Here is a 25,029-nt window from a genome sequence, read left to right as displayed (position 1 = left end):
ATGTGGACTTACATTGTGGGGTTTTATTACTGGCAGTAAACCCTACATGGGAGAAGTCCCTGCAGGTGCTGAGGGGGCCAACTTCCCCATCCCCAGTTGGCAGAGGGTGTTTTTTTGTAAGAGCCTTGCAAATGATCAGGGTAGTGGGTAATTTTCCAAATGTAAACAAGCTGATTACACAGGTCAGAAATTTAAACATAGTAGAGAACGTACATGCAGAGGTCATCTGGAACTGCTGTTAAGAACACAAAACAAAAGTCCTGCCTTTCAGATGCTAGCCTGAAATCTGGGTGTATACAAAATGGTTTTTCCAAGGTTTTTGGCAAGGATGAGGAGAGGATGCAAGTCATCAGTCTTTTCCTCCCACCCCCAGTGAGACTGTTTGGAAATCTGACGCAAATATTACTTTTAGCTTTGGTAGTCTATAAAGCTGAAGATGGGGAAGACATGCAGGAAGGGAATACTTGAGAGTAAAAAAGAGCAACATGGTGGGATGTCACCTTTTTGTGGGAAATTCATCCTTTGTTATTGCTGTCTGTTAAACCTTGATTCAGTATTTGATGTGGTGCTTGCCATGCACCTGTGAAGTATCATAGCCCTTTCCAGGAGTTGTACCAACACTGAGTGGAAATATTCTTTTAGAGCCTGTCCAGCAGAAATTCTCCAATTTGGTTTATCAACCAAACTTGTAATCTCATCAAAAAAAGATATTAAGTTAATTTGACAGGGTCTAGTTTCCATAAACCCATGTTCATTTGAATGAATTACATTTCACTCCTTTAGTTCATTATTTATTGAGTCCTGACTCAGCCACTCCATTATTTTGCCTGGTATCAATGACAGGCTGGCAGGCCGATACTTACCTGGCTCATCCTCTTTACCGTAGTTAAAAATTGGCACAACATTAGCTTTCTTCCAGTCTTCTGGAACTTCCCCAGTGCTCTAAGGCTTATTGAAAATCAACATTAATGGGCCAGCAAGCTCCTCAGTGAGCTCTTTTAAAACTCTTGGATGAAAGCTCTCTGAACCAGCTGATTTGAAAATGTCTAACTTTTTAGTAAGTTCCATTTTAACATTCTTCAGAAATACTAGTGGAATGGAAAGAGTGTTATCACCACATGATGAGACTGCATCATTTTTTCCCCCCTTAAATACAGAACTGAAATATTTATTGAACACTTCTGTCTTTTCTGCATTGTTATGGATAATTCTACCATTTCCATCAAAGTAATGGACTGATACCATTCTCAGGATTTTTTTTTTATCCTAATATATTTAAAAAACTCCTTATTGTCCTTAACTCTCCTGGCCATAGATTTCTTCTTCTGTCTCTTGGCTTCTCTTATCAATTTTCTACCATTCCTAACTTCTGATTTATATTCATTACTGTCAACCATCCCTTTTGTCCATTTGTAATAAATATATTAATTTTTTTACAGCTCCCTTTGCTTCCTCTCTAAACCAGGTTGTTTTTTTTTTTAATCCTCACTGTGGCCTGTGGGATTTTGTGGCATCTAGGAAGGTGTTCTTAAATGATTTCCAATTGTCATTCACATTTTTCTGATTAAATATTTCTCCCAGCTGATTTAGCTCATACTTGTTTTCAGGTTTGTGAAATTGGCCCTATTAAAGCACCAAGTGTATATATCACTCGTCTGGACTTTATTCTGCTTGCATATTATAAATGTGATCAAGTCATGATCACTTGTACCTAAGCTACTATTAAATTTTAGTTGTGTGATCAGTTCTTCTTTATCTGTTACAACAAGGTCTAATATAGAATTCCCCTATGTTGGCGGCAACACTTTGTGAGTTAGGAGATTGTCATCTATAATGATTAGAAATTCCAATAATGTTTTAGTATTGGCAGCATGAGACCTGCAGCATATGTCACTCAGATTGAAGTTCCCCATAATCACACAGTTCCAACCCACCCCCCACCCACCCCCGCTTTGTAAATAGGTGCTTAATGAAGCTGTCATCCTGCTCCCTAGTTTGATTTGGTGGTCTATAGTAGACACTGACTGGTACCTCATATTGTGCTTTATCTGTTAGGACCTAGATCAGGGACGGGCAAACTTTTTGGACTGAGGGCCACATTGGGTTTCCAAAATTGTATGGAGGGCCGGTTACGGGAGGCTGTGTCTCCTCAAACAGCCAGGCGTGGCCCGGCCCCCGCCCCGCTATCCGACTCCCCCACCCCCGGGACTCCTGCCCCATCCACCACTCCCTGTCCCATGACCACCTCCAGATCCCCCAACCCCCCTGTTCCCTGCCCTCTGACCGACCCGACCCCTATCCACACCCCCTGACTACCCGCCCTCCCCAACTCCCCTGCCCTCTATCCAACCCTCCCTGTCCCCCTACCGCATTACCTGAAGCACCGATGGCTGGCGGCGCTACAGCTGCACCGCCCAGAGCAGCGGGTCAGGCTGTGGCTCTGAAATTGCGCTGCCCACTTGCCCAGAGCATTGCGCTGTCGGCGCAGCAAGCTGGGGCTGCGAGGGAGGTGGGACACCAGGCGTGGGGCTGGGGACTAGCCTCCCCGGCTGGGAGCTCAGGGGCCGGGCAGGAGGGTCCCGCGGGCCGTAGTTTGCCCACCTCTGACCTAGGTCCATCTGAGTTATCAGTGACTTAAAAACAGGTAATGCCAATTTTGACATAGAGTGCCGCTTCCCCTCCCCTTTTGCTAACTCTAGACTTCCTAAATTGGTTATAGATTTTAACCGTCCAGTGATGCTAGTCATCCCACCGGGTTTCAGTAATACCAACTAGATTGAATTTATACTTTTAAATGAGCAATTCCTAGTCCTCTTCTTTGTTACCCAGGCCCCGAGCATTGGTGTATAAGCAAATCAAGAATTTCTTCTCGTCTTGTCCTTTGGTTCCTTGATTAATTTTGTTCTCAATATCTCAATTTTGTGCTTAGTGCCAATATCTTCCTTCTTCTTACCTTTCCCTTTTGCTATTAGTTTTATCCCTCCTCCAGCTAGCCTGTTTACTCTTTTTAAGCCCTGAGTTTCCAGTGGGACTGAAAAACAAAAGAACCCATTTCCAAAAGAGCAGTGACGGATATAAAGAATAACAACATCAGACAGAGTTACAGTAATATTGGCTAGTTAATATGTAAAAGCAAAATTGGCAATAGCAAGGAATCTAATAGACTCTTTTGTTAAGTTTGAGTCAATATATGAGCACGAATATCCTGCAAACGTTAGGCCTTCAGGTACCATGTTTTCATTTTTGTTTGTGCCCTTATTTCTGATCTTAAAGAAAGTGGACTTGTTAACAATCATTGAAACCAGTAAGAATGTTGCTGCTGACTTCAACAAGTGAAGGACTGGGCCATATTAAAAATAGGAACAATCTGTCACTTCTTACTCTGACAAAATTCCTGTTGTTCATTTATTTGGTTCTTTGAACTCTCATTGATTTGAATGAGTGTTTTGCCTGGATAAGGAGTGCAGATCATGGCAATAAGTGGCATGCAGAGGAGGGCCCTAGGAAAAATTCAACATTTCAGCAAACCATGATGTAGGACTTCTCTTATCATCCTGTGGCTGAGCAGATTTTCTTCAAGCATTTTATCCTAATGAGTTGCCTCTGGTACCCGTGTGACCTATGTTTAGCACTTGCACACCACCAGAATAATAGTAATAATTAATAATCTGAAGTAGTCCCAATGGATGCTGATTATTGGCTGTTTTTAACATATTCTGAAAACAAATGTACAAATTACAGTAAAGGGAATCTTCAAGCAGAGACTCTGAAAAGATCAGTCCTAGTGTTAAAAAATGAATAGTAATATAACCCCCAAAGGGTAGGCTTGAGTGGTAAGGAAACAACGTGCCAATCATATATTTCCATCCTTTTAGCAAAGTGCTTTTGCTGTAAATATGGAAATAAGATTTCTGCACTAGTAAAAGAAGCAGATGTGCCAATACAACAGAGCTGCTCCACTGAAGTCCATGTATGTAGGTTTGAAAGGCTCGAATACATTGCTGGGAAACTTGTCTTTCTCCATTTATGGTGTTGCTCAACTTACCATCATCACAAAGAATTACAGACTAATAAAAGTATTTGTGGTGCCTGACTGACATCATTGGCATTGTCCTATCCTGCATGATAAATCAAGAGACATAGGCAGGTCCTTCAAGGAAAGTGAATAGTTTATATTTACACCCTATTTTTCTCCTACCCCATACTGTATATTAACAGCTCATTAAAAAGGAGAGGAATCTAAAGCACTGAAATAATTATCCTGGGTTCAATTCTGCCACCGTTACTCTCATTGAGTAGTATTTTATCCGTCCAAAACAAACTGGTAAAACAGCAACAGAAACACAGTTGCTCTGTCACCGCTGTTAGTTTGTTGTGGCCATCTGAATCAAGAGCAAAGAACCACAGCGGAATAAAAGTGACCCACTGTAAGATATCCAGTTTGCAGCCTCTCTCCTGTTTCTCATTTGGAGAGACTTTATTTAAAGTGGTACATGCATAATTACAGAATTAAATTAACAAATTTAGTGTGATGATTAGGAAAATCTCTGTAATGGTGCGACTGTATAAAAATATGCCATGGGAAGAGGCAGAAGCTTCCATTTCTTGGAACGTTTAGAACTAGGCTGGACAAAGCATTGGAAAATACACTGTGGAGAATAATCTTGTATTGACCCAGGGTGAGCAGGATGATCTCAATCATCTTCTCCATCCCCAATTTTCATAACATTTTGCTTTTAGTGTTGGCACACCTCTAGTTTTAAATAGGAGTTATGACAGACAAGTGACTCATAAGAGAAGTTACTCATCTAGCCAAGTTGGGCCAGATTCTTCTTACACTAGCACTGGTGGAAGCTAGAAGTAATGCCCCTGAGGAGAATTTAAAACTGGGAGTTAAGTGAGAGGAGAATCAGAAACCCACTTTAGACGAGAACACCACAAAGATGACCATGTAAGACTCTGTTGTTGCAGGAATGAAGTAGTACAATAATTGCTTTCATTCTGCTGAACTGAGATGAAAAACAGAAAGAGCCTGAAAGCAGGTGACCCTTTGATAGTACATTAGTAAGTGATTCATCATGGATACTAAACAGCATATTGTAGACAGATTCATTTTAATATAAACTTGCATTTCATTTATACAGGATGACACTCAGAATGAACTAGGGGTATGCACACAGACAATGCAACAAAAGCACTCAGGAATCCTTTAAACCAGGGTTCTCAAAGTGGGGGTCGGGACCCCTCAGGGTCACGAGGTTATTACATGGGGCGGTCATGAGCTGTCAGCCTCCACCCAACGCTTTGCCTTCAGCATTTATAACGGTGTTAAATATAAAAAAAAAGTGTTTTAATGTATAAGTGGGGGCAGGGTCGCACTTAGAGGCTTGCTGTGTGAAAGGGGTCACCAGTACAAAAGTCTGAGAATCCCTGCTGTAAACATTAACCTGTATGTGTCTCTCTCCTATTGATTTTGGCAAGAGATCATATTTGTACTGGAAGGCAGTATACAAATACATTTCTGTAGTTCTGCAGAAACACTACAGACTGACAGTTCATTACAAAATTTGCAAATCCCCCATTCCCTCCGTCTGTCTCCCTTCCCTGCTCGCTTTCCTAGGGTGATTAGCCAGGATTGCATTATTCTGCATAAATCTTGGTGTTCTTCTCTACTAGTTTTACTTTATTGTATATGTTTAAAAATAATAGTCATCAAAGGGCTGACAACGAAGCTTAATTTAGTAATTTGAGATATTGAATCATTACTATACTGTAAGCCCTGTCATTTAAAAATCTGTGTCTAAAATGCAGTCACCAGCATGCAGGTAGGCACCATTCCAAACATCAGTTACCTGCTATAGCTCCACAAGTGTCACCCTGCCAGATTCATGCAAACACAAGACATTTTGCATATATTTTTTTACCCATGTCTGCATGCAAAAAAGAAATGTTGGAGAGAGGAAAGAAGAAGGATTTACAGCTAAAGAATTACTGGCATATTAGGCCTGATTCACTTCTTCTTTGTACTTGGTGGTTGCGTTTACACCATGTACGGACTGAACACAAAGCATGTGAAACAATCATTGTGATATCAGTGCTCTGCACAAGTGTGAGAACCACAGGGTGTGCAAGATGGTGAAAAATCACATTTACACCTGGGGTGGAGGTATTAATGATTAGGGCTTCTTATTTTAGGTTAAAACCAATAAAACTCTCCAGGGCAGTTTTTGAGAATAGGTCTTCGAAAACAAAGCCCATCCGTATCTCTTGTACCCCCTCCCTGCTACTCATAGTTGGTCCATTAGTGAAAATTGTATGCAGCAAGCTCTAAAAAGCTCCCCTGTGCTTGCAGGGATCTCGCCCATTCCTTTTCTAGAATCCAAGAAAAATCTTTTTATTTTTACACACCAATTTAAACAAACCAGTCATTGTCAAACTAAATACATCTCAGCTTGCCTAAAAATAAACAGTGAAAACTGAGGGAGGAAAGATACACTCATGAGCTCGAATCCCCATTTCTGGTGGATAAAGAAGATTTCTGGCTCCGTGCGGAAATACATGCACAGAGGACAGAATGGTCAATGCAGTTCCCTTTGCAGAGTTTCCTCTGAATCTTTTGATCCTGGAGGGGGTTTGCCCCCCACCCTCAAAAGGAAGCAGCATCCAGTCTATTGGATGGGGTCCAGGACTATGCATGCGGAGACTGGGTACCCTGTGCTCTGTTCCCAGGCTGCCAGCAGACACCTTCCTCTGGAACCCCCTCTACTGAGGTTCCCCAGTGCAGATATCATGTTCACATTCCTCTTCTATTTGCACTGGGTGCAGTGGGCACTGTGTATGTCGTCCTGCTGCAGGCAACCCCTACGTGCCCATTCACCGTTTGTTGACTCACAGAGAGCTCTGTAGACTGAGCCCCCTGTTCCATGGGCAGAGGGGGACACTTCACACGGAATATCCCCTGCATGCTCATCCTCAGGGCCAGGTCTGTCCCATACTTCTTTCAACTAGGGCCGGATCCTGTATCTGCTGCGTACTGCAGGCAGAACTTGCATGGCAATCAATGCGCATTCTGAGCACAGAACATCTTCTGGACTGAGCTCTAAATATGTCTGATATTGTTGGCATTTTAGCAAAACACTCTTAGATGCATAGATTTTCAAGGCCAGAAGGGACCATTAGATCATCTAATCTGAGCTCCTGCATAACAGCAGAGTAAGTCTACTGTCTTTTCATGGCACCCCATGTCAGTAATGAAAAGTGAAGCTAAAATCAGAGCTCCAGTTCCCCGGTATAACACAAGCCAGAGAATTTCCCAAGCCAGAGTTGCACCTATATTGAGTTCTTTGTTTGCTATGTGGGAGAATTCCCAGGTTCCAACGTAGTCTAATTCTTTGGTTTATTGCATATGATGAACTTTAGAAATACGTGGCTGTGGGAGTTCAGTTATATTATGTTCTGTCTTTACTGTTTGTGTGAGAGATTTGGAAACTCATGTATTCAATCCATCCTGTCAGAAATACTTCCAGAGTTAGTTCTTGGTATTGGACTAATCCTTCCCATGCTGTACAACAGCTGATTTATAGCAAGAGACCACCTATCACTGGAAGCTTGGATGAGTTGATAGTCCATGTGATAGGGGCTTGGGGGAAGAACTTAGTTTAAAAAAAAAGTGGGGGTCAGAATTGGGGTCTTATCATGAGCTGTACATGTAGAGCATTATTTAGCCTAACACCAGCCCTTCTGAGTCAAACAAGGAACAGGATCAGGATCAGGACAGCAGCTGCTTATGTAAACAAATATGGAGGCACAAGGAAATGCAGTACGTCTTGCTCCATCAAGAAGCAGCAGGCATATGGATAGGCCTTTCCAACAACACACACACGCAATTAAGTGCAGCTAAGGCCAGGGATGGCAAAATGTGGAATTTTGCAAAGCTGTTCAAAGCTGCCTTATTTTTAATACAGACTCAAGTCATATTAATAATGTAAGTATGCAATGTTCTCTCATGATTTTAGTAGCCTGAGACGTCTGGTATACGTGGGCTGCATTTTCTTATTAAGGATGAGGACAGCTGCAGTCTATTCCTTTTCGTGCCTTCTTTCTTTACGTGCTGTTACCAAGAGCAGTGAATAAATAAGTTCAGATATGCTTAGCATGCTGCCATCGTTTTAGGAGCTCTGATAAAGCCATGCAGAAAGCAGTTTCCCAAACTGGTCTCATGTCTCTAGGACAGAATGTATCTCCCAGTATTGATTTTTCCCTCCTTCTCAAAACAAATTCCTCCATCTGATTCCTTGATTCCTCTGAGGTTAGGTCTCAAAAGTCTTTTATAAAAGTGGTTAAGCTCAGAAAAAGTGTCTATGGAGAAATGGCATCATCTTTCACAACAGATCTACTCCTTGGCTATGTTCAGAATCATATCTGTTTACTTGAGTAACTAAACTTATTGCTCTTTACTTGCGTTTGCCTTCAGAGACAACACAAGTGAGAGACCGTGAAGTTTTGCATATCAACAACAGAATTGTTAACAAAATTGCAATTACAGTGCCAAATTATACCTTGAGAGATACCCGTTCAATCCGTTGATTGAGTTGGGTAGCTATAAGTGAAGGCAAAAGTTGGCACTGTAATTGCAATTTAGTTAACAATTTTGTTATTGATATGCAAACCATAATAAAAGTAATTTATGTGCTGTTTGAAACCAATGGGATTGGCCAAGTATAACTGAGGATCGAATTTAACTCATAGAATCTTTGTTATTGATGGTGATTCTTGAGCAAGAAAGAGAAGACCTTGCCTTCACACTGGGGAACAGCAGGATTAGGTGAGTAGGGGGAAATACCTTTTTCCTTGTTAAATGGAGCACACTTAATGTGGAATTCACCAAGGGGGTAATAAATAGGGAACCCCATAATGCCCTACATACAGTGTATGCAGTTATTTTCTAGAGTAAATTTGCTTTTTAAATCAAGTGAAGAGGTTTCTAGAACCAGGATTTCTTGAATGAGTGAACTGTTGCTTGGAAGTCATCCCGACAGAACTCCACCCTACTAGTGAAATATTGTTCTATATATTCGAGCAATTCTGACACAGATTTGTGCTCAGTAATTAGTATCTTCTGGCATCTCCTCTCTGGAATTAAAAAAGGCTAACGCTCCAGTCCACAATGTATTTAAATGTGCGCTTAACTTAAGTATGTGATTACCCCCGCTGAAGTCAACAGGACCACTCACGTGCTTTAAAGATAGCATGTGCTTAGGAGGATCAGGCCCCAAAGTAATATCCAACCCTGTAAATCCCAACCAACTTTGTCCTCCATAAGGTTGGGGTGGAGAAACACTCCTTAAAATATCAGTGCCAGGGTGAGTCTTAAAGCTTCAGACATTTTAATATAGCAGTGAATCAAAAGCGTTGATGTTTGAAAAGGCCAGCTGCACAGAGTAAATGGTTTAGTGATATATTATTTAAACATACAGATACAGTAACCATTCAATCTAGATCATTGTAAATGAAAATTATGTTGATTCAGTTAAGATTTTTGATGTCAGATAAATCCTTCACACATATGGCATCTTATTTATACTAATAAGCCTTATTTAATCCTTCCCTGGTAATTATTTAGATTTTTTTTTTTTAAAGAAGTTATTGACAACCAAAATGGCTCAACCATGTTTCTTCAGAAGCTGCCAGCAGCATATGACTTACCAGGGCCCTGAATAACAGAGGCCAAGTTTCTAATCTCCGTTACACTGGTGTAAACCCAGAGTAACTCCACTGAAGTGAAGTTTCAGCAGTGTAACTGAGATCAGAATCTGATGTAGACAGTGGTGGATGTGGCAACAGCAGCGTAGAATGTGATGACAGGGGATGTGGAATTTTGTGACATCACTGTGGCGGTTTGGAAAGGCAGAGCTTGTGCTTTGGTTTTGAGCGAGTGTGAGAATTAAAGACTGAATCTGGTGTGTTCAGCTGCCTTTGCTGCCTATACTAACCTTTCTGGCGGTGTGCATAAATAAATCTTGGTAAGACGTATCGCTTTCTTCAGACTCACATGGTGGTGTGTTTTCTAGTTGAAAACTTGATTTGAATTAAACCTCTTCAAACATGCTTTGTGTGTATATTTTTAACATAATGTTGACAGTATTTTAAATGTTTGGTCAAGTTATTTTCTTAAATATTCTCACGATTTAGGCCCCAGTTCAGCAGGGTGTTTAAGCACATGCCTAACTTTAAGCACCTAGGTAATCCCACTGACTTCAGTAGGGTACTTGTGCTTAAAGTTAGGCATCTGCTTAAGGGCTTTGCTGAATTGGTGCCGTAGTTGTTTGGGGAAAATGCCGTTATAGTTCTAATTTATTTGGTTAATAAAATATCAGGGGAAATTAGTGACACTTGTAACAGCCTATGTTGGGAGAGATGGAAATGAAGCCTGGTAGATGTGCAGAATCAAGATAGGCACTTGCTTCTGCATACTGGGATATTCTGTAATGTGTTCTGTCATGTAATGAATCAGGCCCTGAATTGTTAGATACAAATAGTACTTGAGAGGGAATGGCATTTTGACAACAAGGGGAGGGGGTAATTAATTTTATTATTTTTTAAATGACTCCCCAGATTTAAAATCCGAAATTTAGTTCCTCCATCCTGGGATGGCATGGGTGGGGGGTGTCCAGACACAGTGTACTCCTGACTTTCCTCTGTCTCCAAGCAAGTCTATAGCTGTAATGAATGGCTGTGATGTTGGGCTGTTAGGAGGGTTGTGACACTGCACAACCTTTGATGGAGTATAATACAGGAAGAAATTGAGATCTCTGGGAGTTCCATAAGGGACTTAAAGGATGCTGCTGCCCCAAAAAAATAAACAACTAGGAACAACATGAAATTCTTGAGAAAATATGTCTTAAAGCAGAACCTAAAATAGTTTATCTTGAATGACCCAGGTGGTAAGCTTACAGGTCTGTGTATATGTGATTTGAAACCACATCAAAACTATTGATCATTCAAATGGAGTGAATATGTTTGCGTCAAGAGGCACCAGTGGTCAAATACAAAATGTAGGTAACTAGGCAGGCGGCTCATTTCCAAGTTACCTGATTAGACAAATAGGGTAAGTCAGGTTCAGTGAGAGTGAGTTAGTTGTCCTATAGGTGAGAGATGCATCTGGCTAAGGCTCCTCCCACTTCCCCAGTTGTTGTTCATGAAGCAGAAATAATGCTGATAGATAGATTGCATGTTAAAATATACAGCTCACACTGAGAGCTAATTGAAGTGTTCTAGGCAAAATCTTAGACTGGTGTTAAATTCAAATAGCATTCTGCGGGTTCTAAATCAGTCTGTCTTGTCCCAGCTTTAGCAAAACCAAGAGCCTTTACCTGTTCAGTATAGTGGTTAGGCTAACATACATCAACCTGGAAAAAGAAGAGGGTCTTTGCAACAGATTAGATTGGTAAAATGTGGAGCCCTTCAAATAATACATACATCTGTATCTAGGTACGTATATGGTTCCTATCATCTTAGTATCAGACCACTTTTATATTTTTAAGATTGCCGTTTCACTTGTATAAATCATGTTTTGAATGTAGTTGATTTTGCAACCAGGAGAGTGCTGTTTTAGTGAAATACTAACTGAAGGCATATTTTTGTGTATGCTATTTTAAACTATAACTAGCCGATGTTATTTCCGCTTTATTTTGATTGCCTTATTCTGACTTCATCTTTGTTTAAATGTATATAATTATGAAGTTATCCTAACTATATCTGTACATGGATGTATAACTTGAGATACTGGAGAGTATCTTTTTTTCCTCCCTCAGAGGATGAGTGAAGGTCTTTGGTGAAGAAGGATGATCAGTATTAGGATCTACAACTTTACTGCGTGCCAATGAAGATATAACTAGATATATTCACTGCCTCACTCATGGAATACTTGTAATCCCTTGTGACTCTGAGTGCCAACTGGCCAGGAGTACAGAGGGTGTATAGGGGCTGTAGGGGTCTCCTGGTTCCAGTGAATACATTCTAGTTCACCAAAGAGTGTCATATGAGGTCTCAAGAAGAGCCGGTGTCATGCTGAGCATCAGTATCATTGTGAAACACGCGTACCGATGGTGTGGAAGACATCACTTATGTACACTGAAAATTATGTTCTTAACGGCTGTGGCTAGGGACTGGTTCCAGGAAAGGTAAGAAACAGGATTTCTGTCAGATAAGAAATTTTTATCTGCTTACGTGTTGGATACTTTCATGCTGGGTCTCCTCTCACCAGTCTGAACTGAATGCTAATGAAGGACTATGAAAACTTCAGAAAGATAAAAATAACAGGAGGAAGTAAACAGTGGGGTGTGGAGCGTACCTACCTTGTGGTGCACATCATAGATTTGATCGAGTATAGTTGGGAGGCAAAGAAGAGACCCTACCATCCTTCACATAAGTAGTAAATGGACAGTGAGTTTGCTTCATGGAAGACGGGTCTCAGCCAGGCTTGGTTGAAAACTCTGGAGAGAAATCTGGGTGCGATAAGCTTCTTTAGACAGGAGGTAACTTGTTAGTTAAGTTTAGTCTCTAGAAGCGTGTTATGATTTTGTTTTTATATGTAACCATTCATTTCCGATGTTCTTATTCGCTATCACTTGAATCTCTGTTTTTTGATGATAAACTTATCCTTGTTTTCACTATAAATATATCTAAGTGCTGTGATAATCCTAAAATGAATCTTACAAGCTGGTACGTTGTGTTCCTTTGTGAACAGCTGGTCTGGTAATTCTGTGAGTGTCCAATGGATAAGGGGCTGAATGCCACAGGAAATGCTCGGAGGACTCAGAGGTTGGTGCGTGCCTATTGCTGACCCAGATAGAGAAAGCAAGGCCTGTGGGGGCCTGGAAGGTAGTGTTTGTGTTGCCAGGAGGCTGGTGGTTTCAGTGAGTTGACCCATAGCAGGCACAGACAAGATTTCCTTATGCTAAGGGCAGGTGATGGTGAGGTGCCTCTCAACCCTGAGTACCTCTGCGGAGCATCACAGCCTCCTCTTTAGGAATACAGAAAGCTAGGATTTGGCATACTGCACCAGATCTTTAGTCTATAAGATCTGTTATCTTTCCTCTGAACTTGTCTAATGCTATGTCTGATGCTTCACAGGAAGATGGAAAAACCCCCATAGTGCACATAGCCAGTTGTGAAATACTAACAGTGGGGACTGCAAATGGATGCCTTCCTGAATGGTCAGTATATGCCCTGAGGGGAGAGATTTAATTATCCTTATTTCAGCGTGATTCAATACAAATTTTTACATTGGCCATAAAAGTATCCAGTCTCTTTTAAAGTTCAGATACAGTTACTGACTTCCGTGACCTTGCTGGGACAGTGAATGGCTGAATCCAGTCTGTGTGAACTGGTATTTCCTTGTATTAATTCTACATGATCCGACGGCTAATTTCACTCAGAGACCCTTTGTTTTCATATTGTTGGACAGCCCCTCGCACCTGAACCAGACCACAAAATCTGTGTATTCAGCACAAAATCAATTCACATTTCAAGTCATGAAACAGCTGGATTTAAAATATAGGTATTTTTATTGTCTTAAATAATACATACAGTAAAATGTATGTACACAGACACGCCCTAGCTCTGCTTGAGCTAGAACGCTAAAAATTACAGTGTGTCCATGGCAGCACAGGCAGTGGCTTGGGTTAGCCACCCAAGTACGGTCTCACCTGCCACCCCGGTATGCACTCAGGTGGCTAGCCTGAGCCACCGCCTGGGCCACACAGCCACTCTGTTAGCATGTCTTGTCTACCTGACTTGGGAACATAGGTGCCGGCTTCCTGCAGGCCCCAGGGGTGCTCAACCTCCCACCCCCCACACACCTGCATGCCGCGAAACAGCTGATTGCAGCGGGTGGGAGGCGCTGGGAGGAAGGGGGAGGAGTTGATCGGCAGGGGGGCCACGGGCAGAGGAGAGGCGCTGAAGGAGGGGGGAGCTGGCAGAGTCGGCGCCTGTGCTTGGGAAGCACGTTCCCTGCTGCTGTGTACCCTTCCTGCACAGACCCACCTCTTAAGATGGTGCAGCATGTGCTCTCCTCAGTGAAAGCCTCCTTCCCTTGAGAAGTAACCATATCTCACCGTCCTGCTGTCCCGCTGGGATAGCTAGTAGCAGCTGTAGCACAGTCTTTGCGTAGAGGGTCAGGCATACTCCTGTCTTTGTCATGTGTCATTTGAGGTTCAGCTTCATCAATGAAAAGGTTATCAGCAGACAGATGTTAGGCATTTCACTTTTCCCTAAACAAAGCTTGCTGTTTGGCCTGTCCTTGAATTTATCGGTATCTCTTAACATCAAACAACGTTAAGTTGTTTACTCATTCAGAAAGATTTCTGTTCTGTGGTTCAGCTTGGTGTGAGGCTTATGCACTAGTTTTAATTCTAACAGGAGACCGTCCCCATTTGGTACAGTTAACATCGTGCCAGAAAAAAAGCCCACCACTTTTCTCCAGTGCAATCTGCAGCAACTCCTAATTGTACCAGGATTGCTTTGTACTGGTGGCTGGGAATGCAGGAGGTTGATAACAAGCATAGAGAAGGTAACAACTTTTGTGGATGTGATGGTGAACATGCAGAATTTTTTAAGGCATCTCCCAAAGCAAAAGCAAGTGGCCTTAAACAAAAATCAGAAACGCTCTGCTGTGTCCAAAGGTCAGCCTGAGGGAGGCAAAACTATTGCCTCCATGAGAAGTTATTTGTAATTAATGAGGAATGGGTATCTTTTCTTTTTTTAAGAGTACAGTTACCTGCACAAACTTGCCATGTCGTGCTAGTGTTGTCCTGTTTGTGAGGAATTAAGGGGACATTTGGGATTGCAGCAAATCTTGACCCCCTACGGAGCCCAACAGTGTGGCTCTGATGAGCTGGAGGAAGGGGCTCCTTGCAGAGAGAGCTTTAGAGATGGGACAGAGACATACATGGGCAGGAGTTTAGGCCAGGACTGGCAGACCAATTAATCCCACCATGAGAAGGCAGAGGTTGCTAGTGCTGACCTCTGATTCATGACATTTACCCTCCCATCTGTTACCAGATTTGCCTGTTACTTTGGGGTATGCTCATTTATTCGGGTTACTCTTCGGCGGCGGGGGTTCTGTAATTCTGTCAATGTACTCCTTGTGTCACTTGTGTTCTCATATGGAGCTCTACTTCTGCCCGTTCCCTCCCAATGGAGCTATCCTGCAGGACCTACGTTCCCCAGGGCTGGGATCTTCCAGCCCTAGAGTCAGATGAACACACACATAATAACAGAGCGCATCTGAGAGGACAGGTTCATCAGCACACTCAAGCTGACCCCTTATATGCCCCTGGACTCAGCAGGCTGGGTCGAGCAGCACTTCCAAGCTGCCACCCTCGTACACCCCAGGTTCAGCACGTCCCTATCCCCACTTTCACGTTACAATTGTTCTGGTAGTAACCCACTTGATGAGCAAACCCCAGAGGATTTTTGGACTCTGCAGAGATCTTTAGCTTAGGCATGAGGAGCGTTGCTGCAGAGCGAATGAGGAAGCCAAAAAACACCCACGAGGGGAAGACAGAGAGAAAAGCAACCAGCTTAACCATGGAAGTTATTTATTGCCAGGTAATAACCACAGGAGAGCCAAACAAACAAAACAGTTATAATATTAAATCTAACTTAAATTTGATTATAAAAGTCAGGTTTAGAAAACTGACTGATCACACAAGTCAGGGTCAGAAGGCTATACCTAGAGAGAGAAAGAGAGAGATGGGTTCTTACCACTCCATGAAGCTTGAGTCGATTGGTGGTGGCTGAGGTTCCGGAGTGCTGGAGACAGGCAGAGCCCCCAGCACGATTAGTCAGGAGAAGATGAAGTCCCAATGGAACTGATGCAGATTTTGGATCCAGGCATCAGAGCACTTACCTGAGCAGGGGTAGGGGTTTTTGTAGGGAAAGAACAATGGTTCAAGGGAGAACACGAGATTTGTTTGTGGGTAAACTGATGGCTCAAGAGACTATACCAAAGTTGTTTTGTTCAGGCTAGACAATAGGAACTGATCATTTCTATGGGCGGTGTTCCTTCGAGGGAGCTCACAATGCAATTAGGCATCTTCAGTACTTTGGATATCAATAAAGGATTTATTACTAGAATTGGTCTGATAACTACTGAGCTGGGTGTGTGCAGGCATGGGTTCATTAACATCTGGAGCAGAGATTCCCCCATCATGCAGTGCTTTCCTGCTTTTCTGGTCCGATAGTTCAGTGCAGTTCTTGCCTTGGAATTTCTGTTCTCCATTCTGTATGCTAATGGAGATGCCTCTCTGTCCCATCTTCGATGCAGATGAGGCTAGGGGAGTTTCCTTAATCCTGTCACCCTTGTCCAGAGGGGTTTAGGTGCATCTCTCCCTACCTTTTCATTGCTTTTTGTAAGCCTTTCTTCTGATTGGCTTTGGTTCAAGCAGAGGCTGGGGGAGCCGGGGGGAGGGGAGAAGGTCTTTTGTGAGTCAGACAGGCTGGGTACTGCGTCCTGGTTCCCCAACAACACAGAGCTGATTGGTAACACACCCCCATCAGCTCTCACTGTATAGCCCTTGGATTTCAGTTCCTAACCAGCTCTAGCTAGCCCAGTGTGTAGAACTATGACATGTGAGGCAGCAAGATGGTATTCCCCTCAGGCAGAGGAGGTCTCACAGGGGAAGTGGGGAACTGTTGTCCAGCAAATAACCACAATGCTATGGTGTTGTGTTACAACATTGTCTTGTTGCTCGGTTCCAAGTAGTATGGAATAGAGAATGAAGCATTCCTTTTTTTCTCCCTTTACCTATTAGGTTTGGTGTGTTGTAATTGTGCAATGAAAATCCTAGCCTTAAATCTGGTTTTACAAGCATAATTGTCCCTCAGAGTTTGTGTATGATACATATATTGGCTTGTAGCAGTAGCATTATATAAGTGATCCCAATACCAACACAGGAAAGAGGGAAAAAAAACTTTAGAGAAAAATAAAAGGATTCATTAGGATTTTTTTTCCTCCTATGGACACCTGTGTGACGGGTTGGATCACAGAAACCCCTTTGGGACTGGCAACTGGTGAACTGAGACTACCCCAAGCCCATTTTCCCTGCCAGCCTGGGACTCTAGAACCTTGCCTTGTTTGAGCCAGACACACTTGCCTGCTGCAAACACAGACCAAGGTCTGAACCATGTCCCCTAAAAGCTGCAGGCTTACCTGAAAACAGCTTAAGCAGTGTTCCTGTCTCCAGCACCCAAGTACCCAGTTCCCAATGGGATCCAAACCCCAAATAAATCTGTCTTACTGTGTGTAAAGCTTATACAGGGTAAACTCATAAATTGTTCGCCCTCTATAACACTGATAGGGAGATATGCACAGCTGTTTGCCCACTCCCCCCAGGTATTAATACATACTCTGGGTTAATTAATAAGTAAAAAGTGATTTTATTAAATACAAAAAGTAGGATTTAAGTGGTTCCAAGTAATAACAGACAGAACAAAGTGAATTACCAAGCAAAATAAAATAAAACACGCAAGTCTAAGCCTAATACAGTAAGAAAACTGAATACAGATAAAATCTCACCCTCAGAGATGTTTCAATAAGCTTCTATCATAGACTGGACGCCTTCCTAGTCTGGGCTCAATCCTTTCCCCTGGTACAGTCCTTGTTCCAGCTCAGGTGGTAGCTAGGGGATTTCTCATGATGGCTGCCTCCCTTGTTCTGTTCCACCCACTTATATATCTTTTGCATAAGGCTGGAATCCTTTGTCCCTCTGGGTTCCCACCCTTCCTTCTCAGTGGAAAAGCACCAGGTTAAAGATGGATTCCAGTTCAGGTTACATGATTACATGTCCTGTGAGACCCCAAGCCTTCATTTCTCGCAGCCTGACTCACAGGAAGGCCTGCCTGCAAACAGAGCCATCCACAGTCAATTGTCCTGGTTGATGGGAGCCATCAAGATTCCAAACCACCATTAATGGCCCACAGTTTGCATAACTACAATAGGACCTCAGAGTTATATTTCATATTTCTAGTTTCAGATACAAGTGATACATTTATACAAATAGGATGACCACACACAGTAGATTATAAGCTTGGTAATGATACTTTACAAGAGACCTTTTGCATGAAGCATATTCCAGTTACAATTATATTCAGACTCATTAGCATATTTTCATAAAATCATATAGAGTGCAACGTCACAACCTGAACAATAGTTTTTTTATTTGGAAAGCCTCAAGATATCAAAGCATTTATAAGTCATGGTGTTACAGACCAAGGGGTGTGAACAGCTCTAAAAATTCAGTCTGACACATAGTGTCTTGTTTGTTTTGCAGACTTGCCAAAAGGCTCTCTTTCCATTACTTTTTCTGGCATTGTGTGAGGCAGATTCTACAGATGAAATGTCTGGCAGAAATATTCTGTGGCGGTATTGGTCATGAACATAAGAACAGCCATACTGGGTCAGACCAAGGGTCCATCTAGCCCAGTATACTGTGGTCCATCAATGGTCAATGCCAGGTGCTTCAGAGAGAATGAACAGAATAGGCAATCATTGAATGATCCATCCCGACATCCACTCCCAGCTTCTGGCAATCAGAGGCTGGGGATACCCAGAGCATGGGGTTGCATCCCTGACCATCTTGGCTAATAACCACAGATGGACTAGCCTTAATGAACTTATCTAATTCTTTTTGAACCCAGTTGTAGTTTTGGCCTTCACATCATCCCCTGGCAATGAGTTCCACAGATTGACTGTGCACTGTGTGAAGTACTTCCTTTTATTTGTTTTAAACCTGCTGCCGATTAATTCATTGGGTTGCCCCTGGTTCTTATGTTATATGAAGGAGTAAATAACACTTCCTTATTCACTTTCTCCACACCATTCACAATTTTATAGACCTCTATCATATCCCCTCTTAGTCGTCTCTTTTCTAAGCTAAAAAATCCCAGTCTTTTAATCTCTCCTCATACAGAAACTGTTCCATACCCGTAATCATTTTTGTTGCCCTTCTCTGTATGTTTTCCAATTCTAATATATATTTTTTGAGATGGGGCGACCAGAACTGCACGCAGTATTCAAGATGTGGGCATACTGTAGATTTATATAGTGTCATTATGATATTTTCTAGTGGTTCCTAACATTGTTAGCTTTTTTGGCTGTCACTGTACATTGAGCAAATGTTTTCAGAGAACTATCCACAGTGACTCCAGGATCTCTTTTTTTTTTTTTTTGACTGGTAACAGCAAATTTAGATGCCATCATTTTGTATGTATAGTTAGGATTATGTTTTCCAATGTGCATTAATTTGCATTTATCAACATTGAATTTCATCTCCCATTTTCACCCAGTTTTGTGAGATCCCTTGGTAACTCTTCACAGTTTGCTTTGGACTTAACTATCTTGAGTAGTTTTGCATTGTCTGCAAATTTTGCCACCTCACTATTTATCCCTTTTACAGATCATTTATGAATATGCTGAACAGCAGTGGTCCCAGTACACATCCCTGGGGGACCCCATTATTAACTTCTCTCCATTCTGAAAACTGACCATTTATTCCTACTCTTTGTTTCCTGTGTTTTAACCAGTTACTCATCCATGAGGGGACCTTCCCTCTTATCCCATGATTGCTTACTCATTCGAGGCCCTTCCTTCTTATCCCATGACTGCTCTTGTACTTAAATCAGTTTGCCTACAATTTGTTAAGGGCATAAGGGGAACTTTCTGCTACTTCCTGGCCTTGGATCACTACTCCCATATCTAGCACGGCATGTGAGTCTGCTCTGTTTACACACACATTTATTTATTCATTTATTCCTTATTTATTACAGTGTTAGAGTAGAATTGTTTACATCTTCGAGAGTGTAATTCCTGCTGCCTCTAACATGGAGCTGTACCTTAAAGTTACAACCGAGCCTTCTAGTTTGCACAGAATAACGTGTGTGTGTGTGTTCACACATAAATGTTGAATAACAACAACTCCATTCAGGTCACAGCGGCAGAAAAGCTCTCTATTCAAATACTAAAATAATAAAAATAATTTGATTTTATTAATTGCATGGAATTTTCTGCTGCTGTGACTTGAATGGAGTTGTTGTTTAACATTTATACTGTGGTAACACCTAAAGGCCACAGTCAAGTTGGTCCTCATTGTGCTAGGCCCTTTACAAACATAAAACCAATGACAATAGACCCCACAGCCTAAGGAAAGTGAAGGCTAGGAGTGCCAGCTTTCAAAGAAAAATACACTTGCCACATTAAGAAAAAATATTGCCACTGAGAGGTCATTTCTTCTTCCCTTGATGAGTTTAGTGGCTAATTAAGTGTGTTTATTTTATAATGCTCTGATTCTAGTTTTAACTATGATTTTGCATGAGGAGCCCCTTTGAAACCCACTGGCTGTCTGGGTAAGCAAGAGGCTTGTTGCATTTGTCATGATTGGAGCATCAGGCCCATGTCCTCTTGCTCTTTGAAGTACAGCAGAGCAAATTCTGTTCTATTTAAGGCTTATAATAATGGTAAATCCTTTATATTTCATTCAGTCATCAATGTTTATAGCTTTCAAAGCAGCATAACCAAATGATCTCTATATCAGCTCCTATATACATACATCTCCTTGTGCAACATAAACTATAGTAGCATCAGGGATATCTGGATAAATAAGGCATTCCACGTTGTCAAAAAAGTATCCAACAGACTTATTGAACTGGAGTCCTCACACCCCAGTGCTGGCTTCAGACACCCCCCATATCTCCCAGAAGGACACACAGTTTCACTTTTTGTTTCCTCCAGTCACCCTCAAACCAGTCCAACCTGCAGTATGTAGCTGCTAAGAGCCAGATTCTGAGGCTCATACTTCAGTGCACACAGCCCCACTGATTTCAATAGAAAATTGCTACTGCATGAGGAGCGGTGGCAAAATCTGGCTGTAAAGGTGAAATCCTGGCCCCATTGACAAATGGGCCCTATTTACCCCTGGCAAAAGGCCCATTGACTTCAGGGAGACCAGGATTTCACCCTAGGTGTGCAGCTTACAGGCTGTAAGCCAGAGACACTGAGTAAATGCTATTTCACTTAGTTTATTTGTTGCTGAAGTCACTCTGTCTCTGGTGCATGTGACATAAATGGTAGAACAGGGAAAGGTGACTCAGCCTGAGGTGCCTGTCTCTTCTCAGTTCATCTTAATCCCACCTTCCTCCTTTGTTTCCATAGCGTCTGTCCCATGCTCATGAAGGAACAAGGGTAAATGCTTCTTATGGTCATCTGCACCCTTATTTTATCTACTGTAGAAACTTAGATCAGGCCAGCTTCAGGCCTTCTCTTGTGCCTGTGCATACAAGTGGTGAAATGGTGGCCGAATGACGTGAAATTATACCAGCCTACAGTGGAAAATTGAAAGCGTGAGATTTCCCTTTTTATTGACCTCAGGCCTGCACCGGTGTACCTGGGTTTCTCTTTGCACTGACATCTCGGATACATTGACGGTTTTCATTTTACATAAGGAAAATAATAATGCTCTATGAGGCACCTCGCTATTCCCTGCCTTAGTGTGAGGAGGACTCCACCAGCCAGAGGCAACACAAGCGTTCCCCTCTCAGCCCTTGCAGACTTGGCTGCCTCTCTGCAGGTAAGCAATAGGTACACCCCAACACCCCCCTCTCCCTCCCAGCATTCTGAGCATGCCCTGGAGTTTTTGGCTCCTGTTCCACTGGACGCTCAGAGAATTTGCAGATCCACTACTTCCAAAGGACCAGTACACACCAGCTTACCAGTTACTCCTCAGGATCACCACTCTGCTCATCACACAGCACATAGATACATTTACCATAAAAAGAAGAATTTTGTTTAAAAAAGAAGTGAGATTTGAGAAGAAGCAAGTAGAATTAATGGAAACAAATGGTTACATATATAAAATAAAATTATAACATGTTTTCTAGAGCCTAAACTTACTTAGATAGTTATTGTCATGTCACATAGAGCAAAAGCTTACCCAAATCCTTCCCGTGTATTACAGCCAGACTTGGCTGTGGTCTCACGTTCACGAGATAAGTCACACTGTCCCCTTGCCTCTTCAGTGGAAAGATCCCCTGTCTCTTTGCAATCCCAGATATATCAAAACAGTCCTTCAGTCTTATTATTTGTAAACAGGACACCCTCTACTCATTGTTCTTTCCTGTGGCCTCCTTCTCTTGTTGATCTTACAGTCTTTTAATTTGTATCTGGCTCCACTTGCAGACAGGCTTACATTGTGGGACACAAAATGCAAAATATACAGTTGACCAGACAGAGAGAGAGAAGCATGTCCTATCCCCTGCCTGAACCTCCTGGTGACCTACTTTTAACTTCAAGGCTTTAAGAACTTAATTTCCAGTATAGCCTAACTTCATAAATATTACTGATACGTACATTTCATAATGACTAGGATGACCAGTGCATTCCTGGTTCTTGGTAGAGACCTCATATGCCACCTAAACACCTGTGCCCTCTGTCAGTTGACACCAAGAAGTTCCTGGGTTTACATGCCCCCTTTAAAGGAATCCAGAGGATGGTAGGAATTGTCTCCTGTTGGAACAGGACCTCTCCATTGCTCCTCTACTGTCGATTTCATACCAGCCTGCAGCTGCATCACCACCAATGGTCCTGAGATTTTGGATAGTGTTCTGACAGCTGAAGAAATTCCTCAACAGTGAGAGTCACAGGCCAAAAGCCTGAAACTAGGTAGATATGAGTGCAATTATTATGATCCTTACGTATCAGATATGAGTGCAATTATAAACCTATTCATAACCAATTTCCGGAGACATCTGTCATTCTCTCTCATAAATCAGAGAATCTCTATTAGATCACCTCGGAATTATCTTATGCAGTGTTGTTGTAGCTGTGTTGGTCCCGGGATATAAGAGAGACAAGGTGGATCACATAATAGCTTTTATTGGACCAGCTTCTGTTGGTGAGAGAGACAAGCTTTCGAGCTTACACAGAGCTCTTCTTCAGGTCATTGTGAAATGACCTTCAGGGCCTGAAGAAGAGCTCTGTGTAAGCTCAAATGCCTGTCTCTCTCACCAACAGAAGTTGCTCCAATAAAAGATATTAGCTCACCCACCGTGTCTGAGATATATTGTTGTTATTCAGAACAGACAGGAGTGGCTGTAAAAATCAGCGTCCAGTCACCCCAAGGGGAGAACAGAAGGTTTAAACCCGCAAAATAAGCAGTTAAATCAACTGATTGTATCCAGTGCTAGTGCACTATAAAATATATTAAGGTCTTTTATGAAAGTGTACCCTGTTCTGTACTTGATGGTCGCTATCAGATATGTACACAGACTATGGTTATAAATGTATGTATTTGTGTATGTAGAAAACTGTACTTCTAATTTTTGGGGAAGCTTCAGCTCCACCTAGGGTGACCAGACGTCCCGATATTTAGTTGTTTGTCCTGTGTGCCGACAGATGTATGGTTGGGACGCCATTTGTCCTGATATTTTGGCTCGGGACTGGAGGAGTACACTGGTGAGAGGTCACCTGGGATCCCGGCGGTGCTTATTTGGGGCGACTCCCAGGAAACGGGGAGCAGCAGGACCCTGCGGCCCCTAGGCACGGGACGACCAGGGCGAGGTCTCTGCCTGCTGCACCTACCACAAGCACTGGCTCCGTTGTGGCCAATGGGAGCTGCGGGTGCGGACAGGGCGCAGGACCCCCCTGGCTGACCCTGATCCTGGGGCGCTGCGTGCTACTCACGCCCCCAACTAAGTCCTGCCCCCGCCGCTTCCAGCCAATGGCCGCTGGAGCCAGTGCTTGTGGCAGGTGCAGCATGTGGAGTGGAGACTCCGCTGGCCGCTGCTGACCCTAGGAGCCAGAGGAACCTGCCAGGTGCTTCCCAGTGGGTGGGAACCAACCCCCAGGTAAGTGGCAGGGCTGCGGCTGGGGCCCTGTGCCCGCAGTTTGTGGCGGGGCTGCGGTCGGGAGCTGGGGCCGTATGTTTCTGACAGGGCTGGAGCGGGGGCCGTGTACCCCCGACCCATGGCGGGGCTGGGGCCCTGCGCCCCCAACCCGTGGCTTCCTCAGGCTTTGTATCCTCCTTCCCCCATAGCTCCAGTGGGGGGGAGGGAGGGGGCGTGATTCTGTGGCTGTCCCCCCACCCCCATGTGTCCTGTTATTTTGTTCTTGTCACCTGGTCACTCTAGCTCCACCTCACAGCAGGGTGGTGAAGCAGTCAAGAAGGGAGAAGCATCTCCCAAGCCAGATGTTTACACAAAGCCAACTTCAAGTACCCCTCCATTATCCAGCCTGGGAAATGACAGTGAGGGACCATTAGAGTTAATGTGAAGACATTGACTCAGCTGGGAATTTCCTCACATTTCATACCTATAGTGACTGAAGAAAAATACTGCAACCCCTTTTAAAATGGAAGGGGTTTGAAGTGAAATCCATCCAGAAACTGAGGGAGAGCCTCTAGGCGGGAGGCTGTGTGTGAATATTGGGTTCCCTCCTTTTGACAGGAGGTACGCTGGGAAACTGTGCAAAGGCAATAGTTAACTTGTATTCGAAAAAAGGATTTTATCTACTATGGAAGTGTAAAATCCAAGGATGCAACTTTTAGTTTGTGTGATTTGTATGTGTTTGCTTCCCTATATTATTTCATCTTTGAATCTGTGGTTTTTCTATTAAAGAAACTTTTGGTTTTTATTCCAAGCAGGATTCTGGTGTGTAAACTGTGTGGAGTGTGGGGAGCACAAGTGACGTGATGACTGGGGGGGCTGGTTTCACGCCGTCAGTGGTGATGAACCAGAGGGGAACTGTCTGAGTGTCTGGTAGTTGAGAACTTGGGGAGCACAGATATGGGGAGACTTGGGACTACAAAGGCTGTTGGTGTCACCTTCCAAGGGGTAACTAGGCTGGTGGAAGCCAGAGTGAGACCTTGTGCTTGTGGGCACAATACTGATGTCAGGGATCTGAGCCATAGCAACACAGAATTAAGACACCTTAAGGTTACAGGACAGGCGGTGACAGAACCCCTTACAGGTCTGGAT

General features: G+C 43.0%; 1 protein-coding gene across 6 annotated transcripts in view; it reads left to right on the top strand.

Annotated features, from left to right (window-relative positions):
* FAM13A (family with sequence similarity 13 member A) overlaps positions 1 to 25,029 on the top strand; it is a 194,422-nt gene that overhangs the window by 58,253 nt on the left and 111,140 nt on the right. The gene's annotated exons all lie outside the window — the stretch shown is intronic.

This window comes from Chelonia mydas, chromosome 4 (assembly GCF_015237465.2).
Source record: "Chelonia mydas isolate rCheMyd1 chromosome 4, rCheMyd1.pri.v2, whole genome shotgun sequence".
Classification (NCBI taxonomy): domain Eukaryota; kingdom Metazoa; phylum Chordata; order Testudines; family Cheloniidae; genus Chelonia; species Chelonia mydas.
This window is presented reverse-complemented; position numbering and strand designations above follow the sequence as displayed.